At 36.4% G+C, this 6,461-nt stretch overlaps 1 pseudogene; it reads right to left on the reverse strand.

Annotated features, from left to right (window-relative positions):
- Positions 1-1,210: 1,210 nt before the first annotated feature.
- On the reverse strand, positions 1,211-1,310 carry LOC129471812 (uncharacterized; annotated as a pseudogene).
- Positions 1,311-6,461: the final 5,151 nt, after the last annotated feature.

The following is a 6,461-nucleotide window of genomic DNA, read 5'->3' on the forward strand; positions in this document are numbered from 1 at the left end:
TCAAGGGAGTTGGCGGCTCATATTGCTCTTTGTTTGTATGACAGTCTTTGTCTTAGGTTGGCTTCCCCCAATCTAAGGAAACTTTAAACATCTGAAAGATACTCTTGGCCAGGCTTGGTGGCTCACGCCTGTAATCCCAGCACTTTGGGAGGCCAAGGTGGACAGATCACGAGGTCAGGAGATCGAGACCATCCTGGCTAACACGGTGAAACCCCGTCTCTACTAAAAATACAAAAAATTAGCCAGGCGTGGTGGCAGGCGCCTGTAGTCCCAGCTACTCGGGAGGCTGAAGCACGAGAATGGCCTGAATCCAGAAGGCAGAGCTTGCAGTGAGCCGAGATCACACCACTGCACTCCAGCCTGGGCGAGAGAGCGAAAATCCGCCACAAAAAAAAGAAAAAAAAAGATACTTTTTGTATTAGGTCAATTTCTTCAAAATAAGGAGATATTAGTTTAGGGATTCATATGCAAGTAATTTATTAAAGAAGTGTTCCGTGCTAAATTGGCAAGGGAATGAGGCAAGGAGGGGAGGGAAGGTAAGAAGCCAGGGTACCACTTCAAGCAGGGGTGATGCCAGTCTGATTCAGCAGGGAATTTTGGAATGTAAGTTATAAGGCATTGTTTGTCCCGACTTAAGGCAAGGGAACTGGGCTTTCATACTCCCGCACCAATGAGTCATTAGCTTGTGACCATCTTGGGAGGCATGGTGGTTGCAAATTCCAAGCATTTCCTCTTCTCTGCTTATGCTGGCAAAGATGCTTCACTAGCTCAAGGCCCTTCTTCAAATTAAAGAATCAGCAGGCAAAAAACTGCTTTCTCAAATTGCTCACAACTTTCTAAATGCTTCATCTCAATTTCTATACCAAATTCCATCATGATCTTTAAATCTTTTTTTTAATTTTTTTTTTTTTTTTTTTTTTGAGACAGAATCTCGCTCTTTTGCCCAGGCCAGAGTGCAGTGGCACTATCTCGGCTCCCTGGAAGCTCCGCCTCCCGGGTTCACACCATTTTCCTGCCTCAGCCTCCCTAGTAGCTGGGACTACAGGCGCCCGCCACCGCACCTGGCTAATTTTTTGTGTTTTTTCAGTAGAGACGGGGTTTCACCTTGTTAGCCAGGATGGTCTCGATCTCCAGACCTCGTGATCCCCCCGGCTCGGCCTCCCTAAGTGTTGGGATTACAGGCGTGAGCCACCGTGCCCTGCCTTTTTTTAAAATATTAATAAATTTTTAGAACTTGTCATCCTTGCACAGGGGCCATGCTAATCTCTGTATCATTTTAACTTTAGTATATGTACTGCCAAGGCGAACACTAAATCATTCTTTGAGTAGCACTATACACTTATATCTACAGAATACATACCCTTTTGTTGCATAAAGTGTCTCAGATGAGTTTCTTTACTTGCAGTCAAAAGAATATTGACTAAGATTTCTTCCATTCTTCCTTCTCCCTAGAAAACAGACTTGTATTTATGAGGCTGACCAGTGCTCCTTCCTCGATGTTGCCCGTAGCTAGATCTTCTGGTTGTCCATCATCTCTTCATGAGGGTTAAAAATTTAAGACACTTTCATTTGTAGCCCTATCATAAGCAGCTTCCAAGACACTCTTGTTGAACCACATCTAATAATGGTGACTAAATTCAATTTTTCTGGGATTGGCAGGCAATTAAATAATGTGTAGTCTGGTCTTAATCGTGGACCTATCTCTTTTCACTATTAAGTCTTTCAAGAGTGTCAAAATTTGGCGAGGCTTCTACCTGTTTTAATATGTCTATTTACTGAGTTTGTTTTGTTTTCCATAATAGAAACTCATAACCAAAAAAAGTTCATATCTAATCTTTAGATTGGATAATCTTCATCTCTACTCAATACATTTTTTCTTTCATTAAAATATTTACTTATTAGTTCATTTCTTTTTCTCTCATATACAAATATCTTTCTTTCCTACTAAAGGTCATGAGAGAAAAGTTATTTTATATGACCATTATAAACTCATGAACATGCAGGAAGTCACTGTATTAAATAGAAGAAAGTTACAAAATTAGTGACAGTACAAGACCAAAATTTAGACTGACAGTTATGTTTAGGCTGATTTTATATTTGTTGATAATTTTTTATGTTTCATCTAATAAGAAATTTGTGGTGAGTGTTCAATAAAAAAGAGAAAGAAGGAAAGTAAATTAGGATTTTGTCTCTTAAAATTTGTTGGTGTATTTAAATCTTACATTCTGAGATAATATTTTGAAAGGCATTTGGCATTTCTTGAAACAATACATAAAGATATGAGAGTTGAAATGATATTTCTCTCTCTAAAACTATCAGTTGAAGGCAGAAAATTCATCAGCTCATCTGATACTTTCTAAGGTGAAAGAAGTCATTAATAGAATTATGCTTCCTGTAGTTTTTGCTATATTTAAATGTTAGAAAGGTTTTATTTCTAGAAAACAGTTTAAGGGCTTTACAATATAAGAACTTTTGTATTTAAATCCAGAATCACTCTTTTATCAAATTGAGCTCTTGATTTTCATGTTCTGACTGGAAGAAAGATTTTAATTTATAAGCTATGATTCCATTAAATAATTTCATCATGATTACGATTTGAATGATTACACCCACTCTCAGTATTAGAGATGATAGTAAAAATTAAGTAGAAGGGAGTTGAACCTCATTTGATTTTGTACTCTTGGAAACAGATGAAATTATCTAAATGACAAAAGTATGATCTTGTGCTGTGTGTTTAACATTTCCAATTTAAATCGCTTTGACTTCCCTGTATCTGCACTTATATTTGTCCATTTATGCACACAGCTTTTTTTAGTTGCATTAAAAAGGCACTACAATTATAAAATATCATTTTAACTGTAACTTGTGATTTTGGAAAAAGTTATATAAATAACAGAACTTTGGACTTTTGATAGATCTTGTATATGAAATATCCAGAAAATTAAACAGGAAACAAGAAATATTATTTGGTCCCTGTGGTTTTATCAGCTAGATTGACTTGGTTCTGACTTCAAACACACTGCCTGGGTCCTCTGGTAAGTAAAAGTGCTTGGGTTTACATCTATGGTATATTCCAGCTAACTCTTTTGCTAAGCTCTTTTTGGCAAGATGAAGGCTATCAGCATGAACCAAAACAAATAGCACAGTCTTTTTCTTTTTTTTCCTTGACTTTTCATACCATTTCAAATAAGCTGATGTGTGCTGGATTGACCACACGATGGCAGTACATGAATGCCTTATAAATGAAAGCAAAGTGACTCTTCAGACTGTGCAATGACCCAAAGTATCCTCTTAAAACACGAATGTGGCCGGGCCCGGTGGCTCATGCCTGTAATCCCAGCACTTTGGGAGGCCGAAGCCGGCGGATCACGAGGCCAGGAGTTCGAAATCATCCTGGCCAATATGGTGAAACCCCGTCTCTACTTAAAATACAAAAATTGGCGCGGAGTATGGTTGTGGGTGCTTGTAATCCGAGCTACTTGGGAGCCTGCGGCGGAGGTTGCAGTGAGCTGAGATCCTGCCACTGCACTCCAGCCTGGGTGACAGAGCAAGATTCCGTCTCGAAAAATAAATAAATAAATAAATAAACCCCACAAATGTGTCCCTATTCCACGGAACATCTTTCGTATTGCAAATATTGTCAATTTATGTCCTTAATATTGAGATTTTCCCTTTCACCACAGACTGATAGAATTGTTACTATTCAGTGAAAGCAGATGTATGTTAAAGACATTGCTTCGGTTTTATTTTAATTGAAAGAATGGCCAGGCATATATTATAATCGGTAGGCATAAAGTAGCATTAACCCTTCACTAACTTCTATAGCTCTTGCAAAAACAATAATTTCTATAGTGTTTTCCCACTCTACTATTAATGCTCAAGACATCCTTCAGAGGTTACTAATAAACTAAATAACTATTTTAATGATGAAAAATGTAACCTAGATATTAAAATTTCAAGACAAGTGTAAATTCATGGGAGTTTATCTTTTAGAAGGGGACAGTTTTCAGGTCAGTGGTTGTACTGCTATCAATCAAAGTGAAATAAAATCAATAGATAGAAGTACGCATATTTTAAAAGAGAAACGAGGCAACAGAAAGTAAACAAGATGTATTTGATTATTTATAAAAGAGTTAAATCTTGTAATCTATATTGTACTCATGAAATGTAGGGACAGAAAACATTTATTCTTATTATTTGTACATTTTTCATGACACCTTATTTCTTTTTATTGCTGTGTTTTCAAGCAGCTTGTTCAAGTTTTCAAAAATACTTCTTCAGTTAGTTCTGCCTGTGACAGGTATTCATACTGTCCAAGAATTCATTCTATGGGGAAAATATTTCTACCAGTTTTTTGAGGTTGCCCTTTGAATAATGGAAATTCCAAATGTCTATATAATCTAAGTACACCACCTTACTCTTCTACATTACTTTTACTTATCTTAAACATACCCAAGCTGAGTTGCATATCCTGTCTTCATTGTTTGACCCTACTTGACATTACGTTGAGCCTTTTTGGGAAAATCAGTTATTGATACAAATTCTTGTAGTTAAAAAAAATCTTCTGGCATTTGAAAACTAAGCACAGAACTCCTAGTTGTCCTGTGGATGCTTCTGAGAATGGACTATCGATCTGTTTCCCTTTACTAACTCACTTGTATGCATAAACTATACCGTATGCAGAATCACAGAGGTTGTCTATTAAAATAAGGAAATTTTGTCTATTCTAATTTTATCTTTGGATTAGTCTGTTCTCTGTTGTTTAGATTGCTCCCTTAAATCACTTGTGTGTGCAAAAAGTAAAAGCTACAGAGAAAGGACTCACAGAAGATTGTACTCTTCCTCTTACTTCCTTTCTCTGCTTCATTCATCCTTTTCCTTTTCTCTCTCCTCTCTGCTTCCTTTTTCTTAAATTGGAATTCTAGTTTCTCAGAGGAGAATTATAGGAAATACGGGAGGAAATGCACTATTATCAAATTACATCCTCAAGGGACACAGTAATAAACATCAATCTGAAGTTATTTGGGAATAGATTGCACGGTTATTACAGGCACATGCAAACTGTATGTAAATAAACTTGTGACCCACTTACGTATTGGTCTTGGAAGTCATACCTCACTTCTTAAATGCTGCTTAGTCTGACTATCCTGAAATTTCTCTATCCTCAGCATGAAATATTATCCCCATTAAAAATAATATCAATATTTTCATCTCAATAGCTTTAAATATGGAGCCAAAATAAGCATATGTGAACTGTTGCTTCATCCTGTCATCCTCATCTATTTGGTCATGATAATTACACTACTATAACCAGCTTGAATTTTTTTTAGCTCTAATTCTAAAATGATCCATGTTACTATGATGAATATGTGTTTTTATGGAGCTGGCTCAGTTTCCTCATCCTTAGGATTGGGTGATTGTGTTTCCTCTCGGGATGAATTAGGGTAGTATATTTGAGATTATATTTCATTAGTTTTATTGCTGCTTGTTAAAGTTTTATTATCCTCTCTGTTTTATATTTCAGGCTGGCAACACTTGCCAGCAGTGTTAAGTGACTTGATACATATGAATCATAAGTTTGTGGCCGAAGAACATGCGGTCTGCAAATATAATGGTGACTTAGAAGTGATATTTTATAATGCTATTAAACATATGCATACACAAAACAGTTATCTAGAATTAAGGAACTTTATTTCAAATTTTCTCTCATCTCAGTTCAAGTTTGCAGCATTTCTCCTAAGTGGTATATAATATGCTTTAAATAGGAATTCATTCATTCGGAATGATTTTCATTTATTTCACGTGTTATCTACTATGTGGTTAGAATTCAATAATGTCTTTAAAGCAATCTAGCACTTGGGTAAAATCTGAAGCCACTTTGTGCTACTCAGGTGGATGTCTCCTTACTTAGCTGAATAAACAGTTAAGTAGGTATAACGAAGAGTTGCACATCACATAATTGAAGTAGTGCTAGACAGGTTGATGGCTGAACAGAAAGCATGTGTTCTACTATAGTTACAATCCCCATTCCTCTGAACTCACTATCCTGTGTAGTACTCCCTAATACATTTATAGCAGTTATTAAAATGTGTGCAACTATTATCATAGGGAACATTATTCAAATAAACTACCTGAAATTGGAGTTTTTCTAAAGAATAAATTTGTAAGCAAATCTTTGTTCTTCAAAAAGGAAGTGTTTTAGTTTTCCAGTAGAGGGAATATTAGCTGCAACCTCTTCCAATAATGTAGTCTCTTGAAGAATGATTCATTTATGAATATTTATTAAAGTCCCGTTATGTACCAAAGGATATCTTGAATTTTTTGTTTTTTTTTTTTTTTTTTTTTTTTTTGAGACGGAGTCTTGCTCTGTCGCCCAGGCTGGAGTGCAGTGGCGCAATCTCGGCTCACTGCAAGCTCCGCCTCCCGGGTTCACGCCATTCTCCTGCCTCAGCCTCTCCGAG

Source organism: Symphalangus syndactylus, chromosome 21, assembly GCF_028878055.3.
Source record: "Symphalangus syndactylus isolate Jambi chromosome 21, NHGRI_mSymSyn1-v2.1_pri, whole genome shotgun sequence".
In the NCBI taxonomy this organism is placed as follows: domain Eukaryota; kingdom Metazoa; phylum Chordata; class Mammalia; order Primates; family Hylobatidae; genus Symphalangus; species Symphalangus syndactylus.